We start from the raw sequence: 21,389 nt of genomic DNA on the forward strand, positions 1-21,389 counted from the left end.
CTACGTGGTGTTGGAATTGTGCTTGGCTAAGCACATTTTCACTTCATTCCAATTTAAAGGACACTCGTGGCGTCCACTCACGTCAGCCTTGAAGGTCTGGCGGCTAATTCCCATTCACCTTGCCCACTTCCTTCCTTCCCGTCGGTACGTGGCCCCATTTGGCCGTTTGTTTGGCGGCCACCTCGCTTGGACTTTTCTGGAGGTCAAAAACCCACGAAATTCTCATTCATCTTTTCCGATTGGACGTCACGGGGATGTACGCGCTTTCAATAAAAAAGCCAGTCGCGGCAAAAGTCTGGAATTTTACGCAGGAGAAAGTGAGATGTTTTGGTTAATTTAGTAACTTAATTTTAGGAATCAGGTGTTGGGTTAGGAAGCCATAATAATTTTTAAATGTTGTGGTCCGAAATGGCATGTCCGCATAGATGGAAGCTAGCTCTGAATTGCTATTGCTAATTAATATTGTTAATTGCTATTGCTAAATGCTATTACTAAATGATAATGCTATTGCTAAATGCTATTGCTAAATACTATTGTGAATTGCTATTGTTAATTGCTATTGCTAAATGCTATTACTAAATGATAATGTTATTGCTAAATGCAATTGCTAAATACTATTGTGAACTGCTATTGCTAATGGCTATTGCTATTTCTATTTGCTCTTGCTAATTGCCTTATCCTTACAAGGGTCGCGGGGGGTGCCAGAACCTATCCCAGCCGGCTTCATTGTAAATTGGTATTGCTAATTGCTATTAATAATTGGTATAGGTAATTGCTATTTCTGTTGCTATTTGCTATTTTTAATTGCTATTGCTAATTGCTTCATCCTTACAGGGGTCGCAGGGGGTGCCGGAGTACCCAGAGGAAAGTGGACTGACCTGGATTCGAACCCAGAACTGTAAGGCCGACGTGCTAACCACCAGATCACCAGTCTGAATTATAATTGTGTATATTTGTTATGTTTTCATTATATTATTTCATTTAGAATTTCCGCATACCGTATTTGACGGACTATGATTTACCCCGGGTGAAAAATAACAAAGTTTGCCCTCACCCCATTAGGAAATAATTTTGTCGTTGAACGCGGATGGCCCGCCGTCGATAAGCGAGCGCTCGCTTATTTGACTCCACGTTGACTCGACGGCCATCGAGTCAACGTGGAGTCGTTTCGGGATGAAGGCTCGACGTCTGGCGACGTTAAAGCCGACGTTTTGATCCGCTCCCTAGGGAAGGTGTCGAGCTTTAGCGTCTTTCCCGACGTGACGCCAGGCGCCGGGGCTAAACGTCTCGTCTGGGAAAGGAAGGAGTGACGCCAGCGTCTTATCTGGTCCGATCGCTATCGCCACGCTTGCTCGGGGTCCCGGAGACGAGTACACGTCGACGGCGAGAGGTATTCCGCAAAAAAATGTCAAGTGGATCAGACAAGAAGGGTTAGGGGTTTTGGATAGGGGAAGTAGGATTAAGGCGGGGGCGTGTTGTTTTGGTCCTGGGATACCTGGTTGTTATGGTTTTATTTAGGGGAGGAGCCAACTAGGATTCCACGATGAATTGAGTGATTGACAGCTTTGCTGATTGCTTGATACATTGCTTTATTGACTTTTTAAAATAACTTTTATATTTTAAAAAAACGCAAATAACATTGACTGATGTTTTAAGTTGGAATCTAATTTCTAATTAAAAAAAACAGGCCATATTTTTAATTCTATTCCATTGAATAATTAATGAGGAGAAATTAATGTTTTTTTGTGAATTGTAACCTCATTTTAGGATTAAAATTATGTTTTAGGGGTTATTTTTTACATTGCTTTTAGAAGGGGAATTTTTTAAATTATTTGTTTAATTAGAAAAAATAAATGTTTTTTTAAACGTTAATAAACTAAAATACTCAGTTTAATTTTTAAATGTTTATTTTTTTAGATTTTTTAGAATTGTTTTCCCAATTTAAAAAAATCTGTAAATACTAAGATTTGAATAAAAAGTTGCATTTAACAGAAGCGCACCATTGTTCAACCGTCATCTTTTTCACGTCAAATTCCTTTTTGGTTTCCACGCGGCGACTGGAGGCCCCGCCCCCTTACTTCCCTCCAAAGCGAATGTCTGGGCGCCTGCTTGCTATGCATTGTTTCTTCCATGGGAGGCACGTGGCGGAGGACAGAGAAAAGGCCCGACGGCCCGACGGATCAATACGAGATAGCTGATAGCGGCCCGTCCGTCGCGCCGCAGATCACATGATAAATGGGCGCCGCCGGCCGGCTGACAGCCCGCAAGGACTTTGCCGTCCTTCCTCGGCCTTCCCCAACAAAACTACTCGCAAAAGTCACATTTCCAACTCCATATCAACAATCAAAGCACTTTTCTGGATAGCAAAAATGAAATGTTTTTTTTCTCCGATAGTCTGACAAAAAAAAAATTCAGCCTCCGGCCTAAAGTTGGCTGAGTAGGCTACGACACCCCCGCAAACGGGAAATTAATGATTACAAGTTTTATAATTTTAAATGAGCCTAAATTGGACCTCAGTATTTTTACACAAACACACACAGCTTAAAAGACAAAGTACAACCAACCCATCATAGCTAAGAATGAGTTAGGATACAATTAGCCAATCATGCTAGCTTTGGGAGAACATGCAAACTCCAAACAGTGAGGACCAACCTGGCCTCAAACCCAAGACCCTAGAACTGTAAAGCTGACACGCTTAAAGATATTGCAAAAATGGTATTACGTATATACGATGTTATAGAAGGGCTCCATCTAGTGTCAGCGAATATGGTAGCAGCCTCAGTTTATGTCGTCTTTATTTAGCAACCCGGACCAATACAAATAATAAATAAAATAGCCAAAATTCAAGTATAACTACAAATATACACATGCTAAAATACAAAAAAGTAATAAATATAGAAATAAAACTTGACCATAAAAAAATATCGCTAACTAAGCTAAGCTAACTGGAAATAACTGGTAAAAAGTAAGACAGTGAAAGCAGCATGGTGTATTAGAATGCAAGAAAGTGGGACGCAAAGTTTTGCCGCCGTTTTGAGACGGCAGGCGAGTAATGGCGAGTGACACTTTGATGAAGACGCCACCGCCAAGAAAGACTGCGAGCTTTTATTGCAAAAAAAAAAAAAAAAAAGCCAAACAAAGGCACGGAAATTGAGCTCGACTAGCATCTAATGCGAGACCCCCACTTTTCTGTTTTGGTGTGTTTTCTGCAATCGGGTTACATTTGGATTATTGGGCGGCGCTGCGTTCAAAGCCCCCCAAAAAAGTTCGACATGACGGTGATTGCGTTTGTGGCGAGGACGAGGAGGAGGGAGATGTTATGAAAACGGCTGGGCCGACTTTCATAACGCCTCAAAAGATTGCTTGTTTTGTCGCCTCGCAGTAATGATAACAATTTGCGGCACACGTGTTGCCGGGCGGGGAAGTGAGATTAATGAGCTGACGACGCTTTTATTGTGCCGCTTTACATACACGGTGTCCAAACTCCACAATGGCGGCAAGTTTTTATTAGTCAAATGACTCGAAAAAAGACGTGTCGGCCGCACAAGAAGTTAAAAATCAGAATGTTGCGTTCGGAGGAATTCAAAAAGCCAAACATGGATCGAAAGCCAAATGCATCCCTGCAAAAAGCTACATATGGCTCGCGAGCCACACGCATCCATACAAAGAGCTATGTACCACTCGTGAGCCATATGCACCGATCCAAAAAGCCATATGTGGCTATCCAAAAAAGCCATATACGGCTCGCGAGACATATGCAGCAATCCAAAAAGCCAAAGAGGTATATACGACTCGCGAGCATCACACCCATCCATCCAAAAAGCCATATACAAATCGTAAGCCATATGCACTGGTCCAAAAAAGCCATATACAGCTCACAAGCCAGAGGCACCGATCCAAAAAGCCATATCCATCCATCCAAAAAGCCTCATATTGCTCACAAGCCACATGCACCCATACAAAGATCTATATACGGCTCGCAAGCCATATGCAACCATCCAAAAAGCCATGTATGGCTCGCGAGCCATATGCAGCCATCCAAAAAGCCATGTATGGCTTGCGAGCCATTTCTGCAAAAATCTGCAATGTAGTGAAGCCGCGAAAGTTGAACTGTGAAATAGTGAGGGATTACTGTAAATACTATTTTTTAATATTTCTTTCTTAAATAATATTCTACACTTACCCCTTTTCTCATGGATTAAAACATTTTTAGAAGAAAAGCTCCCAAAATACTATATATTGTTTTAATTTACAATTTTCTCAGTAGTACCTCTATTGTTTTAATTTAATATAATATAATTTAAATGTTTCTAACAAAACTGTTGATATATTTGGCGTCCATGTCTAAAAGTCACAATTGGGTTGAAAAAATGATATCCAACAATAGAACATTGGAACAGATAAAATGTACAAACGACATAATTACATTTTTACATTTTTCCTGTGCCCCGCCCCGCCCCGCCCCATCATCTACATGGGGCCTCCTCTTATTTGGAATATTCATTTCAAAACATGTTGGCATGAATTATAGATGACACACAAGCGAGTGCACATGTCATGGCATCAAGCCTATTCTTTATCATTAATGCTAATTATGGAAATATGTTCAAATATGACCCAGGTTTTTTCACCCATAAGCTCATATGGTTTCCAAAGTTGAAATCAAATGCTAATTACAAGATTGCTTTCATGTTCCCACGTCAACAGGAATATTTATTATTCATATTTCTATACTGGGTGACTAATAGAGAGATGAACACTTTCATTTTTTTTATTCTTTTATCACATCGTGACGGCTACGCTTTTGTTTGAAAACATAAAATCGGATTAAAAAGGATAAAATATTTTTATTTATAATATATATTCTATCTTGCTTTTGTCATGTTAAAGCTGAGTTGCTTTATGTGTTGTTATGTTTGTTAGCAATTACGTAAGATTGGTGGACAAAAGTGGTACTGCGGTCAGGATCAGCATACTCACGATGTACGATAGGCGGGTTGCCAGATAAGTACGTTGCCATGCAGAATCATGTTTTGTTGTCGTAGAAACATCGTTTGTTGGATCAGAACTACATTACAAATATTGAAAAACAACAAAAATATAGTTTTAAATCAATAAAATTTGACCTATATTTGCGATACAAAAAAATTACATTGAAAGAATAAGTAGTATTATGTTCACAATTGTCAAATAGAGTATTTTGCAGATAAAATATTCAAATTGCTATTATAAAAATGTATATTGAGGCTTTTTAATCGCATTTCAGTGTATGTAAGTGATTAAAAAGATTATTAGCTATATATAGTATGTGCACATACAATAAAAAATGGTGTTTAAGGGTAAAATAATAATTATAGGCTACTACGCGGCAAAATTGCGTGCACACGTGTGCGAATGTTTAAAGGTGCCTGTAATCACACAAATAATTGCCGGCAATTAGCGCTGTTCCGCTAATTAATTGGCCGCCGGCACATTGTTTACCGCCTGTGCTCGCTGCCACCTGTTTCCCATAATGCACCTCTGAGCATCTGCTTTTGTTTGTCTATTTTCGTTGCTATGGCGTTAACTACGGACAGCCACGTCAATCGGCTGCCGGCCAATCGCAGAAGAGCGGGGTTAAAAACATAATATGGGGTCTTTAGAATGGCGGAGGAGTTATTAGCGCCTCTGTCTCACAGGTCTGGGGTCGTGGGTTAGATCCCACTATGTGGAGTTTGGATTTTCTCTCGGGAATTGCGTGGGTTTTCTCCGGGAACTCCGGTTTGGCTAGGCTAGCTGCGTTAACACCCTAAATTTCTCCCAAGCTATAAACGATGAGTTGTTTGTCTCATTGTGATTGGCTTGGTGTCTCCCACCTGGCTGAGCTAGCATATCTGGCAACCTGCTTGTCAAACTCGTGAGTATACTAAGGCCGACTGCAGTACCATTTTTGTACACAAGCCCGGCTGAGCTAGGCTCCAGCATCCCCCCTTCGCACCCGGATCCGTTCCCCCCGTGAACTGTTTTTTCCAACGACAGGGTGCCCTAAAGTGTTAGCATATCGCTATTTTACCCCCACAACTTCCTTGCAACGAGAACGTAAAAAAAATTAATAAAATGCCGCAAAGGGTAGAAAAGCCGAGTCGGCGAGAAAAAAGCGCATAATAAAAAAAAGGAAAAGAAAGAAATAGACCCCAATTAAACATGCGCTTTGATCGCGGCGACCAATCGGAGGAGAAGAAAAGTAAAGACTTTGTTTTGATTGTAGACTCCATTTAGAAGTGCTGCGTTCACATACCAGATGACTTAAAGGGGAAGAAGCACTTCTTTTTTTTCTTTTTCGGTCGCAGCCGCCATCTACAAAGCTCGTTTTGTTAATTAGCTGCTGCAGGATCAGCATTTTTACCCACCAAAAAAAACCTTTTGGATACGCCTCATGACAGGAAGACGTGGTGGCGCTAAAGGCAAGCAAGCAAGCAAGCAAGCCCCTCCCAATTGGCGCACCACCACCGGAGCCGGGAAACTTTTCGCCCGGCAACTCACTTTATTGTTTTTCAAAAGGCCAACTATCAATCTGCTGAATTGCGCGTTACAATTTGCCTGGTGCTGATTTACTCCAAACTGACCAATTGTGAAAAATTAGAATTCTCAGGTTTCTATGCCTTAGATCACGGGTGTCAAAGTGGCGGCCCGGGGCCCAAATGTGGCCCACCGCATCATTTTCTGCGGCCCGGGAAAGTCAATCATGAGTGCCGACTTTCTGTTTTAGGATCAAATTAGAATAATAGATATATATTTATATTAAATTTCCTGATTTTCCCTCTTGGAAATCAATAATTGTCATTTTTTTAATCTTTATTTTCAGATTTTAGATAGAATATTTTGATTTTTTTTATAAATGGATTTAAAAAACTGGATTGAAATCCCTGAATATTCCGTTTTTAATAGATAAAAAAACAATGTTTATCTGAGCTTTTTTAAATATATTTTAAGATTTTACAAAATGATTTTTGAACTAAAAACTGAAAAAATAATTTAAAAATTACAATTATTGAATTAAAAGGGAGAAAATCAGGAAATATAATATACATCTATACTCTTCATTTGAATTTGATCCTAAAACACAAAGTTGCCACTCATGATTGACTTTCTCGGGCCACACAAAACGATGCGGTGGCCCAGATTTGGCCCCCGGTCCGCCACTTTGACACCTGTGCCCTAAAATAAACTGAATTTGTTCCTTATTTTTAAATCAGAGCGACTCGACGCGATCCGTTATCCCGACTGACGAAGGAGAAACGGCTCCCGACGGCCATCCGCCCGACGTGAAATATTAGCCTCCATAATTTGGGCTATTAGTCTCCGGGAGTCGACGACGGCGCCGGCACCGCCGCGGCGTCGGCGTGGCGTGTTCCGAGCGACTTTGTGACACATTTGTGTGTTAAGTTGAGCGGGAGGCGAGCTATTAGCATACAGATTATCTATTGTACGCGTCGGCGTGCCGTGGCAGAAAGGAATTAGCATTCAAAAGACACAAAAAAGGCAAAAAAGACGGCAAAGGAAAAAGAGGATTATGCGTATCCCACTCGGCCGCGTTACGTCGCTAATCTTCCGCCGAGGTCAGTGTTTTATCCAAATAGATTTTTTTTCAAGCTAAAGGTGCCATGTTTGGAGGAATTTAAACGCTTTGCTTGCTTATCGCCGCAGTGGTTAAACATTGTGATGACTTCATGTTTTATCGGAAAGGAACAGAAGATTTTTTAAACAGCGAAAATGCGAGAAAATGATGCTAAAGGCCCAAGATAGCTAGTAGCGGTGGTGTTGCGCAATACGTTGGGGTTGCGCAATATGTTGGGGTTGCGCAATACGATAGTGTTGCGCAATACGCTGGGATTGCGAAATGGGCCTGTGACGTCATAGCAACGCTCAGATGACAACATTTTCGTTTACTATTTGTATATTAGGATGTCTTTTAATAAAAATATGAATACAATCTCAATAAACCGGTGCGAAAAAAAGTTTTGTGGTTATTATAATTATTATTATTATTTTGCAGTATGAAAATATCATTATTTTATTTCATTATATATATGTAAATAATGTTTTTATATATATTCTAATGTATACTTTTATTAAATTAACTCATTTTCAAGGGACTGGATATAGTCATATCCCCAAAATGAAGCGACATGTAAAAAAGTGGTGATGGGCACCCCCCGACCGAAACCCCATCGAGAACAAAAGTCGGCATAAAAAGTGATGAAAAGTGATTAAAATCCAAAGCGGATTCCACTTTGATCTTAAAAGCCAAAAAAACGTGAGCTGCTTTCACATTCTGACCGCATAAAAAAAAGAAAAAAAGGGAAAAAGATGTCGCCGTCAGAGGCAAAAAAGCGCCGCTGTCAATCAAAGTCTTGTTATCTGTCACACCTGCGCGCTGTCAATCCTCAGCTTGTTATCCGTCACTCCAACGTCGCCTTTCTCGCCCGCCCGCGGCCGCCCTGCCCATCACTCACCCCTCCCGTCCCCTCCCCTCCTCCCCTCACGCTCCGCCTTCCTAAGCTGGCGAGATGGAATGAGCATACTGAACTTTTTACGGCAAATATATGGCGTCTCGGCAGCTATCGGGGGAGGAGCAAAAAACGGCCGCTAGTCCAAAACTTGACACAGTTCAGATTACAGGTGTCAAAGTGGCGGGACGAGGGCCAAATGTGGCACGCCTCATCATTTTGTGCGGTCCGAGTAAGTAAATCACGAGTGGCGACTTTCTGTTTAAGGATCAAAATCAAATAATAGATATAGATGTATATAAAAATTCCTGATTTTCCCCCTTTTAAATTAATAATTGTCATTTTTTAGTCTTTTTTTCAGTTTTTAGTTGAATTTCTTTGTAAAATCTAAAAATATATTAACAAAAGCTAAAATAAACATTGTTTTAGATCTATACAAAACGGAAGGAATATTCAGGGATTTTAATCCAGTTCTTTTAATCCAATTATTTAGAAAAAAATCTAAATATTTTATCTAAAATGCCCCGGCCCACATAAAACTGAGCTGACGTTAACGTGACCTACATATTTTTAGATTTTACAAAATAATTTTTGAACTAAAAACCAAAAAAAATGGATTAAAAAATGACAATTATTGTTATAAAAGGGGGAAAATCTTACTCTTCAAAATCAGGCGGCAGGCCACATTTGGCCCCTGGGCCGCCACTTTGATGAACACAGATGAATACATTTTTAGGGTCAGGTTTGTTAACAGATAAACAATTATGCCTTCAGGGCAGCCATCTTGGGAGGGTCAACATCCACATAGTGAAAAAGCTTATTGGAATTAGCAGCAGAAGGACAATGATTGGACGTTATGTGATTGTTTGTCCGTCTTTATCTTGTCAATTTCTGCTTTTTGACTGCTTTTTAGCTATGTAGCATTTGAGTGGGAAATGGGTGGAAAAAAAACTGTGAATAGAGTCTTCACATTTGTAAAACGTGGGCAATCCCCGCGACGGCGTCCCGCTTCATCCGCGGCGTCGGCGGAGATGGGAAAGAACAGGCGAGGAGAACGTCCGTTGTTGCCTCCTGACAGCCGCCATAAGGCCTCCCGTCGGGGGATTTGGGCTAAGTGGCGGGGCGGAAAAGCCTGGGCGACGCGCCGGCTTGCGTTCCACATCAGTCAGCGGCGCCGTGTGGGCGGCCACCTTAACGTTAGCCTAGCTTCCTTTTTTTATTTCGCCCTTTGTGAATAGCGCCAAAAGCTGCTTTTGCGTTTTGGCAACCGTCAATAAGAACAAGGTCGTTGTTCTCCCTCGTCGTGTCGATGGGGGCGGATGACGAGCGACAAAAATGGGATTGGGCCCGCGAGTGGACGGTTACAAGCCGTGTTTACTAATCTGGCAACACGCAAAAGTGTGCATGTTTGGGGGCAGGCTTTCCGTGTTGGTGCATGACCTGTCATTACTCCGGGGAAGATTTATAACATTATTCATGCTGCGTGTGATGCGTTCAATGACTGTGGGAATTCTGGCTACTTCTCGGAGGGGATCCCAATGTAACTTGAAACTACATCTGATTGAAAAGTTTAAGTTCAAAGGTCAATGCCAGCTTTGATAACCCATCTGACACCTCGCTACAACAGATGCATGTTGCGTTCGAGGACTGTGGGAATTCTGGCTACTTCTCGGAGGGTATCCCAATGTAACTTGACCCTGACCCCAAAAATGTATTAATCTTCTGAACTTCCTTACCCAACATTTGTCAAAGTGGCGGCCCGGGGGCCAAATCTGGTCCGTCGCATCATTTTGTGCGGCCCAAAAAGCTAAATGATGAGTGCCGACTTTTTGTTTCTGGATCAAATTCAAATGATAGATATAGATGTATATTAAATTTCCTGATTTCCCCTTTTTAATCAATAATAGCAATTTTTTCATCATTTTTTTCTGTTTTTAGTTCAAAAATCCTTTTGTAAAATCAAAATATATTTGAAAAAAGCTCAAATAAACATTGTTTTAGATCCATAAAAAAACGGAATATTCAGGGCTTTTAATCCACTTTTTTTAAACCATTTATAACAAAAATACGAAATTACGAAGCATGGAAGACAGCGTTGTAATAGTAACCCTAGCTACTAGCTAGCTACTATTTGCCTGGCTGCGTCTATAACCACGGTGCTTCCTTTGTGTGTAAAATGCAGAAATAACACTCAACACTACACTAAAACACTAACACTAAAAATACGATGCTCCGTATAGTCGTGAAAATACCAATCAAGACTTTTGGGAGTCAAGACCACAATTTGAGAAACTAGACGCGTTTTAGACCAACAACATTTCCTACTTAGCCCGATAACAATAACAAAGATAGCAAGAAAGTAAACACTTTTTTTTCTCGGTCTCTTATTATTTCCTACGGGAAGAAAAAAGAGGAATAGCGACAAAGAGCGTTACGGATGGCGCTCCACTTCGCCGCAGACGCTTTTATTCGTGTCCAAAGAGCACTAAAAAATCCGCCGCCACAAAAAAAAAGCCGGCGTGGGAATGTCAGCGAGTCGCCATAAAGGACGCCGAGAGTTCAAAAATATAAGCGCGTCTTTAACAAGTCCTCCCGGTCCGCCGCTCGTTGAGCGGATTTACGTCACGGCTCGGCCGGGAATCGCACCGGGGGCCGCGCCAACTTCGGAAAAGGCACTTTTTCCCGCTTCCCCTCGTCCATTAGAAGCCACGGCGAGAAATCCTGGAGCGTAAATGAAGAAGACGAATGGCGTCCGGGCCCCGCCACGCTGTCAGCGCCTCCCTCCCAGACCGTGTGTTTTATTACAATCAGTCGCCGTGTCAGCGCGCGCGGGGGGTGAATGTGGGAGAAATAATGATGTGGAGGGTCTTGGGGGTCCGGATTGAAGTGTTCCGCCAAGAATTGCGGTGCTGTAAGCAATTTATTTCTTAACGCGGAGTTCATATGCTTTAAGACACGCCATCTATCTGCCAGACACGGCCGGACGCAAAATATGGCTTTAATACCGGGGACGCCGCGCACCGACCGGGGGGACGGACAATGTTTCCAACTCGGTCGAGGCGAGCCGAGGACGGGGAAACACGCGCTGACCACATGTTGCTTTATTTACGGCAAGGATGTTGGTTGGCGGGCCGCATTAACGTCAACTTGATTGACAATGTGGGCCGGATCATTTTAGATATCATATTTAGATTTTTTTGTCTATAAATGAATTAAAAGAACTGGATTAAAATCCCCGAATATTTCGTAATTTTAGAGATCTAAAATACTGTTTATTTTAGCTTTTTTAAATATATTTTTAGATTTTACAAAATGATTTTTGAACTAAAAACACAGAAAAATGGATTTAAAAAATGACAATTATTGGTTTAAAAGTGGAAAAATCAGGAAATTTAATATAAATCTTTATCTATTATCTGAATTTGATCCTAAAACAGAAAGTCAGCACTCATGATTGACTTTCTCGGGCCACACAAAATGATGCAGTGGGCCACATGTGGCCCCCGGGTCGCCACTTTGACACCTGTGTTGTAGATGGATTGGATTTTTTTATAAATTCAAATTTTTACATACTACGAGCAGTCCTGGGTTCAAATCCAGGCCGGTCCACCTGTGTGGCGTTTGCATTTTCTCCCCAGGCTTGTGTGGGTTTCCTTTAGGTACTCCACTTTCCTCCCACATTCCCCCCATAAACCCTCATGGTAGGCTGATTGGACACTCTAGCTGTGATTGGTTGTCCTTTGTCACCTCTGATACAGGGTGTCCCCCTGCTGGGATAGGCTCCAGCACCCCCCGCGACCCTAATGACAGTAAAGCAGTTCAGAAAATGAGATGAAACAATTTTGCAGAAGTCGTAGGCCTGTTGCCAACTGTCATCGTCAGAGTCAGCTCCTGACCTCTGACCCCTGACCTGTTTCCTAATTGGCATTAAAGAAGCTCGCGCCCCGGCCTGACTCTGATTGGCTAACGTGCCAAAAGGGGGCGGCGTCCGTGCCTTGGCATGAAAAAAAAACACGTTTGAAGTGGTTTTTGCATGGGAAGAAAATGCAACGATGGCGAATTTTCAGCTCTTAATTAGCGGCTGTTTACTTTCCCCTCCCCCTCGCTCTTCATCCTCCCCCTCCTCGTCTTCGCCGGCGCTTTCGGAAGACGATGATAGCGAGCACATTGTCGGAGTCGAGACGTCAAGTTGAAAGATTTGCAGACGGGAATTGAGTCATTATTCCTGCCAAACCACGACTTGCCCATTCAGATGAAAGATTAAAGTGTCCGTAGAGACAAAGTAAATATGTCTTGGACATCCAAGGAAGGAGGAAGTCTCGCAATTGGCCGCCATTTCTTGACTAATTCACTCCAATTAATAGCCATGAGGGCCGCTGGCTTTTTGACGGGGTGGAACGGCGCCAGCCATTGTTTGGACGTCTATCACTGTCAGTGGTAGCCGGTGGGATAATAAGGCCACACCACTATTTGGGTGGGATTTAAAACACCACATATCATTTACTGTACTGGTGTCAAAGTGGCGGCCCGCGGGCCAAATGTGGCCCGCCGCATGATTTTGTGCGGCCCGAAAAAAGTCAATGATGAGTGCCAACTTTCTGTTTTAGGATCAAATTCAAATGATAGATATCGATGTATATTAATTTTCCTAATTTTTCCCCTTTTAAATCAATAATTGTCATTTTTAAATATTTTTTTCTGTTTTTTAGTTAAAAAATTATTTCATAAAATCTCAAAATATATCAAAAAAGCTAAAATAAATGTTTTATTATCTATAAAAAATGAATATTCAGGGATTTTAGTCCAGTTTTAATACATTTATTTAAAAAAAGTATAAATTTTATATCGAAAATGGTCTGATGTAAATTTAATTTTCTGCTTTCCCCTTTTAAATCAATCATTGTCATTTTTTAATCAATGTTTTCTGTTTTTAGTTAAAAAATCATTTTGTAAAATCTAAAAATATATTTAAAAAAAAAGCTAAAATAAACATTGTTTTAGATCTATTAAAACACTGAATATTCAAGTCTTTTAATCCACTTCTTTTAATCCATTTATAAAAAAAAATTCTAAATACTAATTTAAATACTTATACTAAATACTAAATTTAAAATGGTCCGGGCCACATGAAATGGAGTTGACGTTGACGCGTCCCGCGAAGCAACCCGACTGAGTGTGACACCCTTGAGTTAAGCGTATTTACAAGGCGGTCAATGATCCACTGGCCTAGTGGACTATCTAAATTCTCCAACGGGGACACGCTGTGAATAATTGCCTTGTTTGTGTCTGGCTCACAAACGTACACGGCAATCAATGGGGCAGCTCCCGATTGGCCGGCCGCCTCTCCAGAGACCCACCGGCTCATCTCGGAAGGCACGACCACGTCCGAGGCTTTGCTATTGAGCGGGTGGAGGACATCAACACACACACAAACACACACACACACACATGAACACACACTATTTCCTCACAAATACACTTTACGTGGGACGGAAGCGGCGTAATTAACTGATGAACTTGCGCCGGGTCGCCTTGGGGATGCTTGGAGTGTCCTAGAAAGACTTACTTTGGAATTGCACGCATCATTTGGAACAAGTCGGACGGCTTGACGGGAAAATGTCACATGTACCGAGCCAAGGGTGCCGCTTTAACATCATCTCGGTTTCATGTGGACCATTTTTGATAGAATATTTAGTTGTTTTTTTTATAAATGGATTAAATGAACTGGATTAAAAGCCCCGAATATTCATTTTGTTATAGAACTTAAACAATGTATATTTGTGCGTTTTTTTAAATATATTTTTAGATTTTTTCAAATTATTTTTGAACTAAAAACAGAAAAAAATGATTAAAAAATGACAATGATTGATTTAAAAGGGGGAGAAATCAGGAAATATAAGATACATTTATATTCTTCATTTGAATTTGATCCTAAAACTGGAAAATTGAAATTGGACACTCATAATTTACATTTTCGGGCCCAACTAAATGAGGCGGGGGACCAGATTTGGCCCCCGGGCCGCCACTTTGACACCTGTGCCCTAAACGAACCCCAATCTCACCACAACACAAACACCAATTGGCCAAATCCCAAACAAAAACAGCCACCACACAAATACAAAAACAACAAAAACACAGAGACTAAATTCCACAAAAATGGTTCCAATTTTCAAGTCAATTCTGTGAGCTCATTTCTCCATACACACTTTAATTTCAATTTCAGAACAAATAATAAACAAACCCTTCAACCCAACACATCTCCATGAACAAATCCACTATTTTTAACAATAGATTTGATTGACAAGCCACAAAAACTACGAGCTCACCATCAAAATTGACATCAAACGCAATGAGATTTTTTATTGTTAGCGAAATATTTGCTACCTAGCATTCAAGTTCAAATGTATAAATGCATTTTTTCCCTAATTTCCCACAACTTGCCACAAACTAGACAAGTCCAAGTCTTGCGGTAATTGCCGTTTGGTCTGACGGTTGTTGTTGTTGTTGTTAAAGTGCGCCATAATGACTAGTAAGGAGCGCCTTAAACGTTAGCGTTGGCAGCTTGACGCTTTGACGCAAAGCAAAGGTCATTGATTTCCTTCCTTCCTTCTTTAACGCATCTACGACTACAGCACATGTACTTGTTTTTTTTCCCCCTTTTTTTTAAACAATTCATCCGTATTTTTGGCATTTGGTGAACAAGCTCAGGACAGGCGGCCGACGAGCCGACCTTGACAGCCAATTGGATAAATAAACCTTCAATTTAGCCGCCCGGCTGCATGGACCGCGCGCGCTCCCAACGGGGAGCCTTCACCTATCCCGTCTGCCTCTTCGCCGTCACAAACACCGCCTTAAACATATAATCCAACACCACCAACCCCCAAACACCCCTCCCGTTACAGTACAAGTCGATCGCACCCCTCGCAAATGGAATGTCAACTCTGTCACTGGTGTCAAAGTGGCGGCCCGGGGGCCAAATCTGGCCCTTGGCATCATTTTGTGCGGCCCGGGAAAGTCAATCATGAGTGCCGACTTTCTGTTTTAGGATCAAATTAAGTGAAAGAGTATAGATTTACATTACATTTCCTGATTTTCACCTTTTTAAATCAATAATTGTCATTTTTTATTCATTTTTTCTGTGTTTTTAATTAAAAAATACTTTTGTAAAATCTAAAAATATATTTTAAAAAAGCACAAATATACATTGTTTAAGTTCTATAACAAAATGAATATTTAGGGCTTTTAATCCAGTTCTTTTAAACCATTTATATAAAAAAATATATCAAAAATAGTCCGATTTACAATAAATTTCCTGATTTTCTCCCTTTTAAATCAATACTTGTCATTTTTGTATCCATTTTTTTATGTTTTTAGTTCAAAAATCATTTAGTAAAATAAAAAAAAATATTTTTAAAAAAGCTCAAATAAACATAGTTTTAGATCTATAAAAAACGGAATATTCCGAGCTTTTAATCCACTTCTTTTAATCCATTGAAAAAAAATCCATCTAAAATGGTCTGGCCCAAATACAAGTGAGTTGACGTTATTGAGGCCCGCGAACCAACCCGAGTGTGACACCCTTAGTTTTACATGTTGTCGTTTCTGACCCACATATGTGGACGCCAGGTCATAGTAGGTCAGAGGTCGTGACCTCTTGTGACCACTCCTCACATAGCTGCAAAAACTCTCTTTGGAGATGCCCGTCATTCGGAAGAAAGCCATAGCGCTCGCTGTAAGTTAACCGTTACCTGAGTATCTCCACTGGCTCTTAAATAGAGAGCGCCAGTTTGTCGGCGCCGTGCTGTCCAAATCTATCTGACGAGACGGAGAGGAAGCGAGGGCGCCGTGGCGGAACCCATAATGACGTGCTATTTAATGATGCTGTCCACAACGATCCGCCTCGCCGTCACAGTGGCTGAGAGCGGGCGGGACAAGGCCCAGTGGACCCCACGCCGTTTGCCTAAAGCGGGCAATACTGTAACCCTCAGCGGCGCCGTCGCCTGATTGGACGTGACACGCCGAGCTCGTCTTGCCTTCCTATTTCTCCGCGGAGGCTTTTGAACGGCACCCCATCTTGCGCCATGGACACTTTACAGATAGCTGTTAAAAGTAGGGTCATTGTTTTAGTCCAAGTGGCGCGCTATTGGTCGATATTTTACCGTCATAAGGGAACATTTTATGTATTGTACTCGAAAATGGTTCTTGGTACGAAATTGGCAGGTTACGAATTGTGACTCGAGATATGAAGAAGATCCAAGTTCCTTTTCCGTTATTTTATTTTGAAAATATTCCCGCGGATCATTCTGTCTCATATCATTGAATTGAATTCAATTGGCTGTCTCACAACAACCACTATCCATGTTTCAAGGGTTTAGTTCAAGGGTGTCAGATTAGACTATTTAGATTTTTTTTTAATAAATGGATTAAAAGAAAGAACTGGATTAAAATCCCTGAATCTTCATTTTTTAATAGATCAAAAAAACAATGTTTATTTGAGCTTTTTAAATATATTTTTAAATGTTAAAAACAGAAAAAAATGATTAAAAAATGACAATGATTGATTTGAAAAGGGAAAAAAATCAGGAAGTGTAATATAAATCTATATCTATCATTTTAATTTGATCCTAAAACAGAAAGTCGCCATGATTGACTTTACCGGGCCACACAAAATGATGCGACGGGCCAGATTTGGCCCCCGGGCCGCAACTTGGACACCTGTGCTTTAAACTATCCCCTTCAGATGATATTTATCCATCAAATAAATACTTTACAGGGTCAAATTTCAAACGGTACCAAAAAAATCCCCATCCTTCATCCGTGTCTATATAGGTCCACGCACACCTACATGGGCATCCATAATATCCATATCCGCGGAATCCATAAATATGCACAAAGAGTCCACTTTGCATATGTGCATACATAAGAAGGCCCACTTGACAGGCATAATGACACCTCAGGGCCAGAGATTAAAACAGGACCTGCAGCGGAAAGCGTCAGTCTGGCCGCGATAATGAGGGAAGGGGGGCGGGCGCCGTGGCCATGGCGGCGGCGAGCTTTGGGGGTGCTCGTGCACGCTCCTTGTTAAGTACGCCGACGCTGGGCAACATGAAAAAATAATCACTCATAATCATAATTATGTGAGGGGGCCCAGTAATGAGTGTTAAGCTTCACCTAACACATACTTTTAGACGTGGATGCCAACTCGTCGTACCAGGGTTAAGTGTGGCGGTTGTTTTTTTCATGATGGGGGGGGGGGGGGGGGGGTCCTCGACTCGTGGGGGTGATGGGTGTCCGATTTGGTTGACCTGGGAGGGGCGGTTGGGAGCGGACAAGGGGTTTTTGGGTTCAGGGGTACTTTAAGGAGGCTGGGTTATTTGAGGTTTCGGGGGATGAGGGGAATGGATTGACGAGAGTTGCTGGATTACGGGATGTCAGTGAACGTGCCACGTGCAAGAAGCTTCAATTGAACCTACTTTGGGGTGTCAGACTCGGGTTGGTTCGCGGGCCGCTTTAACGTCACCTCGGTTTCATGTGGGTTGGACCATTTTAGATAAAATATTTAGATTTTTTTAATAAATGGATAGAAAAAAGAACTGGATAAAAAGCACTGAATATTCCGTTTTTTATAGATCTAAAACAATGTTTATTTGAGTTTTTTTATATATATTAAAATTTTCAAAATGTTTTTGAACTAACAACACAGAAAAAAATGATTAAAAATTACAATTATGGATTAAATGAACTGGATTAAAATCTCTGAATATTCAGTTTTTTATAGATCTAAAACAATGTTTATTTTAGCTTTTTTAAATAAATTTTTAGATTTTACAAAATTATTTTTGAACTAAAAAAAAAAAAGATTAAAAATTAACAATTATTGATTTAATAACGGGGAAAATCAGGAAATATAATATAAATCTATATCTATTATTTAAATTTGATCCTAAAGCAGAAAGTCAGCACATGATTGACTTTCTCGGGCCGCACAAAATGATGCGGCGGGCCAGATTTGGGCCCCGGGCCGCCACTTTGACACCCTAAAATTTTAGAGTGTGCAACCAGCTAGCCTAGCATGCATTTTTTTGTATGTGGGAGGAAATCGGAGTACCCGGAGGGAAAGAAAAACTGTAAATTTTAGATATTTTCCCTTAAAATATACATTGCATAAGTACTGCATGCAAAATGTTGGCCGAGAAACGCATCTGGCTCGAGAGCCACCTGTTGGCCACCCCCTACCCTGCCTGACGGACCTCGACTTTTGCGAACGTGCGTCAAAAAGCAGCTGCAACTCGACATGGCGCTGATCGGAAGGCGGCATGCATAAGCAGACGTTAACAAGTGTTGTGTTAGCGCCTCTTTGATTGTGGCGTGGCGCTACGCTAGGCTACGCTACGTGGCGTGTACTTGTCAGGCGCCGCCCCCAGGGCTGCCCGAGGCTGGGCCCGCGGCGCCTGTTCTTACACCGACGAGAGCGACGAGAGCGCCGAGAACGCCCTCGGCCCGGCTGGCAGCGCGCTAACCTTTTCAAAAATACGCAGACAATTACGGGGAGAGGCGGCGCGCCAGATGTCCACGTGGGACTCGACCGACGCCTTTTCACATCACTTAACGTCATTCGAACTTTGTTTACGATAAAAAAAATAATGGGTGTTGTTTTTGTTTGTTTTAATCTTACCTTTTTGCGTGTCGTTGACGTCGTTTAGACATCCGGGTTCCCGAAGAAGGATAATTTGACTTCCTGTTGTTTTTGGGGGATTTTGATGGGTCACTTGTTGATTAGACTCCGCCCCCATCATCCAAACGCTGATGTCGAAAGTGATACTGTTTCAAGTAGAGGGATTCTATAAGGCAATAGAAACAGGTATTGTTTAGAGCTGGGTTGTGAAAGTGGCGGCCTGGGGGCCAAATCTGGCCCGCCACATCATTTTGTGCGGCCCGGAAAACAACCGGACCATTTTAGATTTTTTTTTTATAAATGAATTAAAAGCCCTGAATATTCTGTTTTTATAGATCTAAAACATATTTTAGCTTTTTTATATATAATTTTAGGTTTTACAAAATTATTTTTGAACTTAAGACAAAAAAAATGATATAAAATGTACAATTCTTGATTTGAAAGGGGAGGAAATCTGGAAATTTAACCATTTTAGATATAATATTTAGATTATGGATTAAAAACCTTGAATATTCAGTTTTTAGAGATCTAAAACAATGTTTATTATAGCTCTTTTTAAATATATTTTTAGATTTTATAAAATGATTTTTTAACTAAAAACAGAAAAAAATGGATTAAAAATGAAATTATTGATTTAAAAAGGCTAAAATCAGGAATTTTAATATACATCTATACTCTAAAACCTAAAACACAAAGTGGGTACTCATGATTGACTTTCCCGGGCCGCACAAAATGATGCGGTGGGCCACATTTGGCCCCCGGGCCGCCACTTTGACACCAGTGTCTTAAATCGTCCAATTTTGGCGTTACATAACAGCCACCCGTCAAAAATCATCACCGGATCGGATACTCCCAAAAAAATAATCGTATTGGACATGGGTTAATTTTGTAGCGCCGATATATCGGTCCTGAACTTTTTCGAGTCCAGATCGACGTATCGTCGTCAAAAAAAAACGACGTCTCGGCATCAAACGAGAGTGTGGGACGGCAAAATGATTGATGTGGCGGCGGCTTAAGTGGCCGTGTTGTTATCGATTACGGCGAGGAGCCCACGGCGGCCCGATGACGGCGCCGCCGCCGCCGCCGTAACCTCGTTAGTCCCTCTAACGACGCTCCGGCCGACGGCGGGCGTTGGGCCGGCCCCGATCACTCGCCGGGTAATGAATCTTAGACCCCGGCGTAAAACCCAAACAAAAAAAACAAAAAAAAGGAAAAGTGAGCAAACGGCAAGTTTGGACTATTAAGGAAAGCAATAAGCTGCTTGACATCCAGCAAGCCTGCAGCTGCCTCATATGAAACATTGATTTTACTGTCACCACGCCGCCATACGCTAGCCATTCATTCCTTCCTTCTACACACACACAAACACACAAAAACGGGAGAGCTGGCAGTTCACAAGGAACATTTTTTTTAGGGGAAAAAAATAAACAAGGGTGTCAGACTAGTCGGGTTGGTTGGCGGGTCGCTTTAACCTCAACTTGATTTCATGTGGGCCATTTTACATAGAATATTTGGACTTTTTTATAATTGGATCAAAAGAGCTGGATTAAAAAAATCTGAATATTGAGTTTTTTTTATAGATCTTAAAGACAGGTGTGAAAGTGGCAGCGCCGGGGCCAAATGTGGCCCGCTGCATCATTTTGTGCGGCCCGAGAAAGTAAATAATGAGTGGCGTTTTTCTGTTTTCGGATCAAATTCAAATGATAGATATAGACGTATATTACATTTCCTAATTTTTCCCCCTTTGAAATCAATAATTGTTATTTTTCATCATTTTTTTCTGTTTTTAGTTCAAAAAGCATTTTGGAAAATCTAAAAATATATTTTAAAAAAGCTCAAATAAACATTGTTTTAGATTTACAAAAAAAAAACGGAATATTTAGGGATTTTAATCCAGTTCTTTTAATCCATTTATAAACATTTTTTAATATTCTATCCAAAATGGTATATTAAATTTCCTGACCCACCCTTTTAAAAAAAATTGTCATTTTTAATCCATTTTTTCTGTGTTTTTAGTTCAAAAAATAATTTTGTAAAGTCAAAAAATATATTTAAAAAAAGCTAAAATATACATTGTTTTAGATCTATAAAAAACTGAATATTCAGGGATTTTAATCCACTTCTTTTAAGCCATTTATATATTTAAAAAAAAACAGCCCTAACGTGAGGCACCACTTGCCTTTTTGGCTGCCGCAGATTGACTTTTGGCAAAGATCATTTTTTGG

At 40.9% G+C, this 21,389-nt stretch overlaps 1 protein-coding gene across 1 annotated transcript in view; it reads right to left on the bottom strand.

Moving 5' to 3' along the window:
* Positions 1–21,389, bottom strand: part of znf507 (zinc finger protein 507) — an 83,409-nt gene that overhangs the window by 19,334 nt on the left and 42,686 nt on the right. The window contains exon 4 of the mRNA XM_077713931.1: positions 19,165–19,330. The gene's annotated coding sequence lies outside the window, so the exon portion shown is untranslated. The remainder of the gene's footprint in view (positions 1–19,164; positions 19,331–21,389) is intronic.

Source organism: Stigmatopora nigra, chromosome 3, assembly GCF_051989575.1.
Source record: "Stigmatopora nigra isolate UIUO_SnigA chromosome 3, RoL_Snig_1.1, whole genome shotgun sequence".
Lineage (NCBI taxonomy): Eukaryota > Metazoa > Chordata > Actinopteri > Syngnathiformes > Syngnathidae > Stigmatopora > Stigmatopora nigra.